Raw genomic sequence first — 13,264 nt, 5'->3', positions numbered from 1 at the left:
CTGGAGCACAGTGCCAGGAACCAGAGTTTGATTCCAGCCTTCGGTGGCTTTGTGGAGTTTTGCATGTTGTCTGCTTGGGTACCCTTCGGGTGCTCTGATTTCAAAAATGTTCAAGTTAGATGGATTGGCCATGCTGAATTGCCCATAATGTCCAGGGATGTGCAGGCTGGGTGGGTTACCATAGACACACACACACACACACACACACACACACACACACACACACACACAAACACACACACATACACTCCTGCAGGTTAGGCAATGCTCAATCTAATGCAACATCCTGGTGGATCTCCTTTGCTCCCCCTCCAGTATAATCACATCCTTCCTATAATGTGGTGACCAGAACTGCACACAGTATTCCAGCTGTGGTCTCACCAAAATTCTGTAAAGCTCCAACATGACACCTCCCTGCTCATGTATTCAGTGGCTTTGATCCTTCTTAATTCCCTTACCTGCCTATCCTGCTGCCTTCACGGATGGCTGGAACACACAAACCAGGATCCGTCTAATCTTCTGTGCTTGCCAGGGTCCTCCTATTTAATGTGTACTCCCTTGCCATGTTAGTCCTCCGGAAATGCATGTCACAGAAATTTGGGCATTCAGTAGCACAGAACGGAGAAAAAAAAATGACTGGCATCAAGAGATGGCATCTTTTAAACATTGTAACTGTGCCCACATACATTACTTCGTCTGGAAGTTCATTCCATCACAAACCACGCTGGGAAAAGAGTTGCTCCTCAATCTTTAAATCTTTTTCCTCTGACCTTACAAACATGGCCCTGAGTCTGAACTCCCCCACACTAGGGAAAAGACCCTAGTCATTAACCTTATCAATCACTGTCATGATTTTATAAACCTCAGCAAGGTCACCCCTCAATTTCCTATGCTGCAGTGAAAAACACATACAGTTCTGATGTGGATCTTTCAGAGAGGGGACAAAAAATGTTTACCAGGATGTTGTCTGGAATGGGGGATTTTACCTGTGAAGAAAGATTGGATAGACTGGGTTTGTGTTCACTGGAATGCAGGAGGTTGAGGGGCGACCTTATAGAAGTTTATAAGATTGTGAATGGCATGGATAGGGTGGAAAGTATGAGGCCTTTTCTCAGGGTGGAAGAGTCAGTTACTCAGGGACACAGGTTTAAGGTGGAGGGGTCGGGGGGTGTTTAAAAGAGATATGTGAGGCATGTTTATCATGGAAAGGGTGGTGAGTTCATGGAACACACTGCCATAACAGACAATGGAAGCAGACACTATTGGAGTTTTCAAGAAGCATCCAGCAGCAGGCATGAATAGGAAGGGAACAGGGGAATACGGATCCTGTAAGTGAAGACAGTTTTAATATGGAAGGCAAAATGTGTCAGTGCAGGCTTGGAGGGTTGAAGGGCCTGTTCCTGTGCTGTAATGTTCTTTGTAAAATGTCCCCAGCCTCTCCAGTCTATTTTTATATCTCAAACCCTGCACTCCTGGCATCATCCTGGTCAATCTTTTCTGAACCGTCTCCATTTTAATAATATCCTTCCTACAGCAGCTTGAGCAGAACAGGACACAGTCTTCCAGAACTGGTCTTACCAACTTCCTGTCCAACCTCAGCACACCATCCCAACTCCAATATTCAGAGAGCTGAACAATGAAGGTCATCACACTCCAGCAGGTATTGTTTCACCCTGACTCCCCTTGTAACTGTCCACATCTCGCTGGGACACTGATGTGAAACATCTTGGCTCTTTGACTGATTCAACCAAGTCTCATTTCCTACTGTTCTTGTGTATCCCTCAGAACAGGAATGTAATGTGCATTCCCATGGAACATCACAACGACATACTTGTTTGTGGATTCACATGAGGTGGGCATCGCTGGCTGGGACAGCCTTGTTACCCATCACCCGAATCTCTCCGGCATAAATGATAAGGAACTGTCCTCTTTAACTCCACTGTCCTTGTGTTTTAAGAACCCTGACCACCAATGCAAAGTCACATGGGAGAGAGTTCCAGGATTCTGTCCCAGAAAAACTGAAGGAAGGATGATTATTTTCAAAGTTGGGATTAAGGGTGAAGTGGAGAGTAACTGCAGAAGGAGTAGTGTTGCGTCATATTGCTGGCCTTGTCTTCAAGGTGATATTGATGTTGGGTTTACAAAGTGCTGTTGAGGGACCCTTCCTGAATTACTCGAGTAAATCCACAACAGGTATAACATTGTTTCCTGGAAAAAATGGACAGGCTTCATCAGAGAAGGGAAATGCAAATTGCTCAAAGTCTTATGAGATGATAACATGGAGGGCCCAAGCAGCTGAAGGCTGGTGGAGTGATGGAATCAGGGGATGGTCAAGAGGCTAGAATCGCAGGAGGGCTGACATCATGGAGTGATAATGAGCATTGATGTTACAGCTAAGAGAGGGTTATTGGGACTGGAGGAGTTTTCAGAGATAGGGTGGGGTGTAGGGGGCGGAGGGGGTTCTGGAGATAGGGAATGTGTCAGGGCTGGATGAGGTTACAGAGATAGGGAGGAGTGAACTGGGTGGAGGGGGTTATAGAGATGTACAACACAGAAACAGACCCATCGATCCAACTTGTCCATGCCGACCAGTTCTCCTAACCTAATCTTGACTCAATTGCCTGCACTTGGCCCATATCCCTCTGCACCTTTCCTCATCAAATACCAATCCTGATGCCCTTTAAATGCTGTAATTGTAACAGCCTCCACCACTTCCTCTGGCAGCTCATTCCATACACACACCACTCCTCAGCCCATTGGCCCATCTCATCAAGGTCCTGTTGTACTTAGAGGTAACCTTCTTTGCCATCCACTACACCTCTAGTTTTGGTGTCATCTGCAAAGTTACTAACTCTATCCCCTATGTTCACATCCAAATCATTACATAAATGATGAAAAGCAGTGGACCCAGCACCGATCCTTGTGGCACACCACTGTCGCAAGCCTCGAGTCTGAAAAGCAACTCTCCGCCACCGCCCTCTGTCTTTTACCTCAAAGTCAGTTCAGTATCCAAATGGCTAGTTCTGCTTGTACTCCATGAGATCTAACCTTGCTAACCAGTCAACCATGGGGATCCTTGTCGAACGCCTTACTGAAGTCCACATAAATTGCGTCTACTGCTCTGCCCTCATCAATCCTCTTTGTTACTTCTCTGAACAAACTCAGTCAAGTTTGTGAGACATGAATTCCCACACACAAAGTCATGTTGACTATTCCTAATCAGTCCTTGCCTTTCCAAATACATGTAAGTCCTGTCCGTCAGGATTCCCTCTAACAACTTGCCCGCCACCAATGTCAGGCTTCCCAGTCTATAGCTTCTCTCAGCTTTAAAGCCTCACCTTTTCATTCTGAGGCTATGTCCTCTGGTTCTAGTCTCTCCTACTCGTGGAAACACCTTTCCATATTCAGTCTACCATGGGGTCTCAGTATTCTGTAAGTTTCAATCAGATCTCCCTCAATCTTCTGAACTCCATTGAGTCCAGACCCAGAGTCCTCAGCCACTCCTCATGTGACAAACCTTTCATTCCTGGGATCATTCTTATAAAATGCTTCAGGAATGCTCTTAACTTACTATTGTGAGAGTTGACATTACACTGAATTACATATTTTGACTGCAGGCTATAAAACTACCGAACTTTAGCAGCAAGCTATGTTAGTGTCCCTTTCTCACTGACTGCTGCTCTCTCCTCAACAGTTTGAAGGGTCTATGATGTGTAGATACTAAACAGTACAAACTGAGTGTACACATCTCTCTGTCATGAGAACAACCCATGGTCTACTCAGACTATGTGGACTTTACCTTCACCAAGCATACATTAATATGATTAAGAAAACATTTACTCAACAACAGGAATGGGTTGGATGATTACAAAAATAACTTGGTCCACATATATTTTGCCCGAACCATGGTTGCTACCATATAACCAAAAACAATTACACATGAGGAAGTCTAAACCCAGTTTATTCATCCTAGACTTGTGTTGCAATTCGATTCTTTCTGTTTGCTTGTCTTTGACAGTGCATTACTCTATAATGTAGGTATGCCTGCGCTCATGTATGTTCACCCTGTTCAATGTCCTTGTCTTTATCTTCATCTTCACTCCCAGAAGATTACTGCTGATCCCCTATTTCCTCCGCCTACAGTCCACACCCTGTTTGTCGACTGTACTTGAGAAAGGCATAGTGCCCCATTTCTGATCGATACTGCAATGCCCCACTGGAGCTTCCAACTCATCTTGAAGTGGTTGAGTTATGATTGTTCAACTATGGCCCTGGTGGAAGCATGGGCAGTGTTGTATTTTAATTTTGCCATTGCCTCAGGGACGCACTATCAGCTTGATAAAATTCATAGACCCTCATTTCAAGGAGATTGGAGTGTAAGAGTAGGGATTACTTACTGGTGAGACCACAGAGCCATACAACACGGAAACAGACTCTCCGGTCCAACAAAGCTTTGCCAAACATTATCCGAAATTAAACTAGTTCCACCTGCCCGCTCCTGGCCCATAGCCCTCCAACCCTTTCCCGCTCATGTACTTACCAAATGTCTTTTAAACCTTATAATTGTACCCACATCCTCCCTTTTCTCAGGAAGTTCATTCCACATGCAAACCACCCTATGCATAAAGAAAGTTCCTCATCTTTTTAAAATCTCTTTCCTCTCACTTTAAAAATGTGCCCCCTCGTCTGGAAATGCCCACCCTTGGGAAAAGACAAGTAGCATTAACTCTATCCATACCCATCATTCTTTTATAAACTTCTATCAGTCTCGAGTAATGTGGGCAGTTTTGGTCCCTTTGTTTGGGGAAATTTCATTGGAGGCAGTTGAGAGAAGGTCTACTAGGCTAATCCCCAGAGAGCAGGGATTGTCTAAATAGCAAATGCTAAACAGGTTGGGACTCTACTCACTGGAACTTAGAAGAATGATCTAACTGAAAAATATGGGATTCTTAACGGGTTTTAGAGGGAAAATGCTGGGAGGAGGTTTCTCGTCATGGGGGAGGCTAGGACCAGAAAGCATGGTCTCAGAATCAAGGGGTGTCAGTTTAAGACTGAAACAAGGAAGAATTTCTTCTCTTTGTGTCTTTGGAAGTCCTTGTCACAGTGGCCCTTTGTGGGGGCAGAGTCCTTGTGTATATTTAAGGCTGAGATGGATAGATTCTTGATCAGTCAGGGAATCAAGGCTTCCAGGGAAAGCACAGGAAGGTGAAAGTGAGGAATGTTGGATCAGTCACGATCCTATTGAATGGTGGAGCAGGATCAAGAGCTTAAGGGCCTATTCCTGTTCCTGTTTCTTATGGCATTATTGTCATGTGGTCATCCTGAGCACTAACCCACTGTGTTGGAAATCATGGTGTCGAATATTACCACAGTTGATGGTGAAATATGAATTCAATAAAATCTGTATTTAAAAACTAGTCTATGATGACCATATAATCACTGTTGATTCTCAGATTACAGGTTTATTAGTGAAATTCCAGATCCATGGCAATTACGTTGGCTCTTAACTGACATCTGAAATAGTCAAGTAAGACACTCAGTTCAAAGGTAATAATGGATGGAAAACAAATGGCAGCCTTACCAAAAAAGCCACATCCCAGGAAAGAATAACAAGAAAAGAAAAACATGTTATGAACCAAATTTAGAGAATTTTTCATTTAATTCCCTGCAACTCTTCTTCTGTGGCCCAAGGCCTTTGGAAGGAGGCAGGATCTCAGGACTTGTCTTCTACATCAACATCACGGCAGCTCCAAGACGGTCTGAAACAATCCTCCAAACTCTGGCATCGATGGTTCCATATAAGTTAAACATTGTTGAAGTGACAAAACCTTTCCACTCTCCAGCTCTGCAGGTTGGTGATAGAGCAGTCTGAAAGCAACATGGGTACAGGCTATGGCACCCGACAGCTGGGGGAAGGTAGTGATGGCAGAGAATCCCACTGCCCGGGTTGCTTGGCTCTCCTTGTTATGGGTGAATGATATAAACAAGTCTAATCTGGAGAAAGAGGCATCAGTGACAGCTTGGATGTATTTGCAGGTCGCCTCAATTGGGAGATGCTGCAAAAGACCCGATGTAAAATATATGTGTGTGTGTAAAATGTATGGGATTTTGAACTAATGACAAATGTGTTTTGTCCTAATTATTTGAAAGCACTCAATAATTATCTAGGTATGTCTTTCTGGAACCTTGACTTAAAGGTGGAATGTGCCTCCTGGAATATTAATGGTTATTTGTTATATTGTGCTTGTTTGTAAGAAAAATCATTGACAGATTTTGTTCTGAGCAAGGATCACTAGATCCAAAACATTAACTCCTGATTTCTCTCCACAGATGCTGCCAGACCTGCTGAGTCTTTTTTGTTTTTGGAATGACTGCAGTTTTTGAATAGGAAATGGGGCTTTATTTTGTGTTTTGAAATATTTTATAATATATTGCAAATAGAAAGGAAAACAAAGAACTGCAGATGGAACTGGAGATCTGAAAGAACCAAATTCAAAACATGCCTGAGAAATTCAGAGGCTCTGGTAACATCTGTGCCAAGAGAAACACAGTTAACACTGAGTCTCGTGTGACTGTTCCTCAGAACTCTGTTTCTCTTTCCACGAATGCTGTCAGACCTGCTGAGTTTCTCCAGCATTTTCGATGTTCGTTTTGATTTCCAACATCCACAGTTTTTGCCTTTAGTCAGATCAGAAGATAAAGCCGTTCATATCTGTGTCTTAGGGCACACTGTTCACAAGTAATCCATGGCTGATACATTAAACAATAAAGACATTTGTGAGTGCAGGTGGGAGACAATTTAAAACAAGGAAAAAGAGTAAGTGCTGAGGGAATGCAGCAAGTTTGCAGCATCTGTGGAAAGAGAGACAGACAGACAGAGTTAACATTTTGAGTTCAATGTTCAGTTTTCATGACAATTTAAGGTCTCCTCTGAATGACAGAACCTCCCCCTAGTTCTGTTCTGGAAGCTCAGGACTGATGTTCATGTTCAAGTTTTGGACAAGGGCCAGATCCTACTCAAATGGCTACAGTTTAAGCAGTTAAAGCCTGTGTAAATTTGGGGAATGAATATGAGGGTTTTGCAATTAAAGCCCAGCTACCAAGCCAAATCAAGCTACAATTGAAAATAATGCATTTCCATTGGCTCAGAACAAGGCAAACAAACAAAATAAATTGTTTCATTATTGAGGTTAGTCTGCCCTTCCCTCTGAACATAATAAAACTGCAATGAACAATGCACCTGCTTCTAGAATTGGTTTTATTTCAACAATAAATACTTTGTACAGTGAGCAATAAAATCTTGCTGAGGACACAGGACAGTGAATATTTTCTCTGTGCTGACATTTGAAACACAGATGGAAGTGATATGGGATATTTTGGAACTATCATGGTCCCTGGATCACTAAAGATTAGATATGAAAGTAAGATACATATGGAAATCCTGATGATATGACTTGCACGTTTCAAATTCCCATGACCCGCGGTCGACCTTCTCCCTGACCATCAAGAACACCCAAGGCTTAACTCCCAGCTCCCTGTGTACCAGCTCCCCAGCCTGTGATATCTTATCTTGGTTTATTTAAACATTCCCATCTATCAGTCTGTTCCTTTGCCCATGTGATTACTATCCAAACCCACACATTACCTTCTGAATACTCAGTGACCAAGTGAGTAAGCTAACTTCCAGATCCAGCCCCACAAACCTCCAGACCCTCCGAACCCTGTCAGCTGAAATTACAAACATACATCATGGATCATTCGATTTCAGCTCCACCCCTTACCCTCCCCTTATCTGACCTGTCAAACACCTTGACTGTTAGAACCATCCTCCAAACCAGAACTGACCAGAAAATACCACCACCCACATATTCTAATTACTCCCACCAACTGGATTCTGCAATTCAACCTCAACCATCCAGCTTTTGCCCCCAAACAGACACAATTACCGCCATTGAAATGCATTGACACAATAGAGTCAGGCCTGATTATACTGCTCCTTTTCCCAACGATCCGGATACACTCAAAGCAGAATGACCAGCTCATCCTTGTACCAGCTCAGCAATCTGCATTATCCAATCTTCATTTATTTATCAAAGCGATCTTCTGAAATGTGAAGGAAGGATGTGACTCAGGAAACACATAGATTTGGCAAAGATCTTCTGTGAAGATTGCAGCTCTGTATCAGCTGAGCGACAGAATTCCATGATTATGTGCGATGAATCTGTCACAGTCACATTCCATCAAGTTGCTCTGGAGAGTTTCAGAGATCGGAACTCTGGGTCGGGGACAGAATTGTCACATTCGATGGATTTCCAACCAGAATTCTTGAGACCAAAGTTTGGTTTCTGGTCACTGGATTCCAAACTTTTAGCACCAAATGCCAATGAGTATTCAATGGGCATTCAATACTGTCTCACACGCCACCTGACTTACTGTCTGTCTGGCCTGCTGCGGAACTGACTTACTCAAGGGCTAATGCAACAGGCCAGACAGACAGTAAGTCAAGTGGCGTGTGAGACAGTATTGAATACCCATTGAATACTCATTGGCATTTGGTGCTAAAAGTTTGGATTAAGACGCAGTCTGGATAAATTAGATATTGTAAACAGGAGATAATCAAATGGACAGTCACTATTTTCAATAATATAAAAGAAAGAACGGTGAATGTTGGAAATCTGAAACACAAATAGAAATTGCTGGATGTTTCTCTCTGCAATCTCTCTACCGATGCTGCCAGACCCGTGGAGTTAACATTTTGACCCTTTTGCAGAATTGGACTTGAAATGTTAACTCTACTTTCTCTCTACTGGCTTCAATAAGCAGCTCTGCCACCCCCATTTTGGAGCAGATATTTTAATCTTCATTTGCTGAGTAACATCAACTCAGACAGCTCAGTTTCCAGACATGAAAGTTTGTGTTTTGGAAATGGGCGTGCAAGTTAAATCCCTCTCATTTGCCCTGTTGAAAAGGCTTTGGCTTCTTTTGATGGGCAACATAAAGACAGACCGTTTTCCCAAGATACAAATATAAATGGTTTCTGTTCACATGAGCCTGTCCAATATGTTTGTATTTAAACAAATCAAAATAATAGCTCTGTATCTGAACGTGGGCAGCTTTTCTGTCAACTTAAACAAATCCATAGCACACATTGATGTAAATAAATACAGCATGAGGACAGTTAGATTAGATTAGATTAGATTACTTACAGTTTGGCAACAGGCCCTTCGGCCCAACAAGTCCACACCGCCCCGCCGAAGCGCAACCCACCCATACCCCTATATCTACCCCTTACCTAACAGTATGGGCAATTTAGCATGGCCAATTCACCTGACCTGCACATCTTTGGACTGTGGGAGGAAACCGGAGCACCCGGAGGAAACCCACGCAGACACGGGGAGAATGTGCAAACTCCACACAGAGAGTCGCCTGAGGCGGCAGTTAAGGGATAGCAGCCACTCAAGGGGCTGATCGATAGGCCCCCTGATGTTAGACATGAAGTATTGGCTGCTTGTGATGGTGAGATGGCAATCATCACTGCTGACTTGAATCTCCACAAAGATTGTGTAAATCAGGTTGGCAGCAGTAACGTGGATGGGAGGTTATTGATGACCTTCGAGAAAGTATCTTAGAGCTGCGTGTTCTGAAGCAACCAGACAGAAGGTTATGTTATTATCATCTTATTGATACTGTGTAATGTGACAGGATTTATGAAACAATCTCAGTGTAAAGGCTCTCCTATGTAGCAGCCATCACAATATGGAATGGAAGAAGATTAACTCTGAGGTAAGTATTTCAAACATAAACAAGGTCCACTCTGCGGGCATGTAAACTAAGCCAGCTGAAGTGAATGGCATAACTGGCTCGGAGAGAGATCAGTCGAGACAGTGATGGCAGAGATTTAAGAGGATACCTCAGAATAAGTATATTCTGACTGAAACAAGAGACTTTAAAGGGAGGACTCGCTTTCTGTGGTTGACTGAAAAGTTGAAGAAACCGTCCAACTTGAGGATATTGCAAAGATGGGTGGCAGGTCAGATGATTGATTAAAAAATAAAGCATGGCACAGAAAAAGGTTAATTAGAAGGAGGAAATTGGAATCTCAGAACCCAACTCAAAATCTTAAAAACAACAAAGCAAGAGTTTCCATGGGTATTTAAAAACAAAACATGAACGCAATGTGAGTGTCACTCCTCTGGGGAGTGAGAATATTGAGTTATTGGGAGATGATAGGGGGCAAAAAGCGCAGAGCTGGAAAAGCACATCAGGTCATACACCATCTAAGGAGCAGGAGAATCGATGTTTCAGGCAAAAATCCTTCATCCATAGATGTTAAGGAAATGGCGAATTAAATGAATAAGTACTTTGCTCTATCTTCACTATAGAAGATACAAAAAGCATTTCAGTAATAGTGGTAAGACACTGTTTTGCTGACATTGAAACTTCAGGCCAACTGTGTCTGCATACTGACTCAGAACTGAGCACATGCACAGTTCCAGATTGTCTGCATCATCATCCCAATCTCCCTCACCCTCTCCCCTCCTCTCTGAATCTGAACATCACCACCATTCTCCGCACCACCTCCACCAGCCCCAACCACCATCAGACTGGACGTCAATCTCTCTCTTCTCCAGGGCACAATCTCTCTCTCACCCTCAGACTTTCTCTCCCACCCCCACTCTATCCCTCAAAATCTCAACATCCATTGAAACTGAGCAGACATGGAAAGAAGTTGCATGATTGAAACACTTCAACCAATCGCATTCACCCATGCATGAGCAAGTATCTCCCTAGAGAATACTGCATGTGCTCCTCAGTGTCAACCCAACTGTAAGTCAGGAAGTAGGAGGGAGGGATGAACACAATGTAATTACCGTCACTAAGGAGGCTGGACTCAGCAAACTGATAATAGGTCTCATCACCTTCTGTCTTCATCCCAGAGTCTTAAAAGAGGTTGTTAATTCGGTTGTAGATGCATTAATGCAAATTCTTTGAATTTCCCAAGATTCATTAGACTTCACTCAGTCAGAGATCATTTAGTCTGTCAATGTTTTGCCCCATCCCTTGTCAGTGACCATCACCTCCCTGCCTCTAAAACTCTTCTGGCCCCAAGGCCTATCTGGAATGACTTGATGGCACTAACTGCTGTTTGTAGACTCCCGCTGACACTAACCTCGAGGATGCATAAGGTTCACTTGGTACAAGGTTCATTAATTCAAACCTGCTGTTTTTCTATTACTACGGTATAATAATTCTATTTAACTCTGAACGTATAATTCATTTCAACAGTCCCTTATTTTGAAAGAGGATGTAAATGCATTAAAGACAGTTCAGAGGAGGTTTACTCGATGAATATTTTGAAAGAGTGGCTTGTGCAATCGGGTTAGGTGCTCAGACTGGGTTTGTTTCTGCTGGAGTTTAGACGAGTTAAGAGTGATCTGATCAAACTGTATAGATGCTCTTAATGATCTTGACACAGTGAATGTGGAGTGGATGTTTCTGCTAGTGGGTGAGTTCAGAATTAGGGACCATGTTTATAAAATTAGTGAGGGGTCACACTTTTTGGACTGAGATGAAGAGAATTCTTTTTTCGGGTGTGTAACTTTGGAATTGTCTGTCCCAGAAAGTGGGAGAGGTGAGGACAATGGATATTTTTAAGTCACAGGTAGATTTATTCCCTTGCATAACAAGAATCTAAGGTTACACTGGGTAGATGGGAACTCAAAACATAGACTTATCAGCCATAAACTTATGAAAGAGTGGAATAGGTTCAAGAGAGCAAATGAATTTGTCAAATGCATTCATGAAAGTTTCCTCAAGCAGTATATAGAGGATCTCAAGGTGATTATTTGAAGTGCGGTGCAACTGAGATTAAGCACTTAAGAAAGACTGTAATGTTGGAACCTGCATCTTTATTCCTTTATTTTCCACTTAAAAGTAAGAATGTCTGCAATGTGGAACTTTTAAACTTACATCATGTGTTTTATGTTATTGTATATTTACTTTAAAAATAAAAAGTATTGAATTTTTAACATTGTTCATTCTTCATACCTTCTTCTTAAGATTCTGTGCCAAGGTATTTGTCCCTAAGATGGTGCATTGTGTGGTGACATTATACACTTCTCACTGTATTCCTGTACCTTTGTACTGAGTACACGTGACAATAAAATCAAAATCAAATTACAGACAAAAGAAAGAAGAGTTGGAATAACTATTGGAAAACCTAGCAGGATAATGGGTTATTTATCTCATAAACAGCAACTGATCCAGTAGAGTAACACATCCTTGACGCAGGCAAATTCAGTAAAATAGATTGTCTCACATGCAATTCTGGACAAGGATTGCAATAGAGTTGTTCAAGATTACATTTACTTTCAGTGTTCTGGAAGCGGTTCAATTTTTATTTATCCCTTTAAATCTTTCCTATTCATGTCCCTGTCCAAATGTCTTCAAAATGTTATAATTGTACCTGCCTGGACCACTTTCTCTGGCAGCTCATTCCATACACACACCCCCTCTGCACGAAAATGTTACCCCTCAGGGAGGGAGTAGTGTATAAAAGGAGGGAGGTCTTGTTACAACTGTACGGTCACTGTTTAGACCACACATCGAGTATTGCGCTCAGTTTTGGTTTCCTTTATGAAAATGATATACTTGCATTGGAAGCAGTTCAGAGAAGTCCCAGTTCCTGGGAGGAAGGGATCCTTGTTTCAAAACTCCAATAAACCTGGATTAGAAACATTAACACTCCTATCCCTCCACAGATGCTGCCAGGCCTGCTGTGGTTCTCCAGTGAATTGTTTTTGGCGTGTTCCAAGAGGTTTATATCTAGAATAATAAATATCTCGGAGTGAGTTACAGACTGGAATCTAATCAAGGGATTCGAAGTAGTGATCTGACTGGAAAGCCACTGGAATTCTGAAAATGTGATTGCACTGATAGTTTTGTCTCAATAGTATCCAGCGGAGGTGTCTTTTTAAAAGTAAAACTCAATATTCAAACTTCCAAGTGCACTAGTCTGGGAAAGCCACATCCGTCACTGTATCCTCCAAGGTGGGTCTGTATCTCAGTGACCTGGAGTTATTTCATAGCATCCCTGTTGCAGTGTTTTAAATGCAGGAAGAGCTCACTGAACAGAGAAGAACAAAGAACAATGCAGCACAGGAACAGGTCCATCGGCCCTCCAAGCCTGCGCTGACACATGTTACCCTTCCATACTAAAACCGTCTTCATTTCCAGGATCCGTATCCCTCTATTCCCTTCCTAT

This window comes from Chiloscyllium punctatum, chromosome 29 (assembly GCF_047496795.1).
Source record: "Chiloscyllium punctatum isolate Juve2018m chromosome 29, sChiPun1.3, whole genome shotgun sequence".
Lineage (NCBI taxonomy): Eukaryota > Metazoa > Chordata > Chondrichthyes > Orectolobiformes > Hemiscylliidae > Chiloscyllium > Chiloscyllium punctatum.
This window is presented reverse-complemented; position numbering follows the sequence as displayed.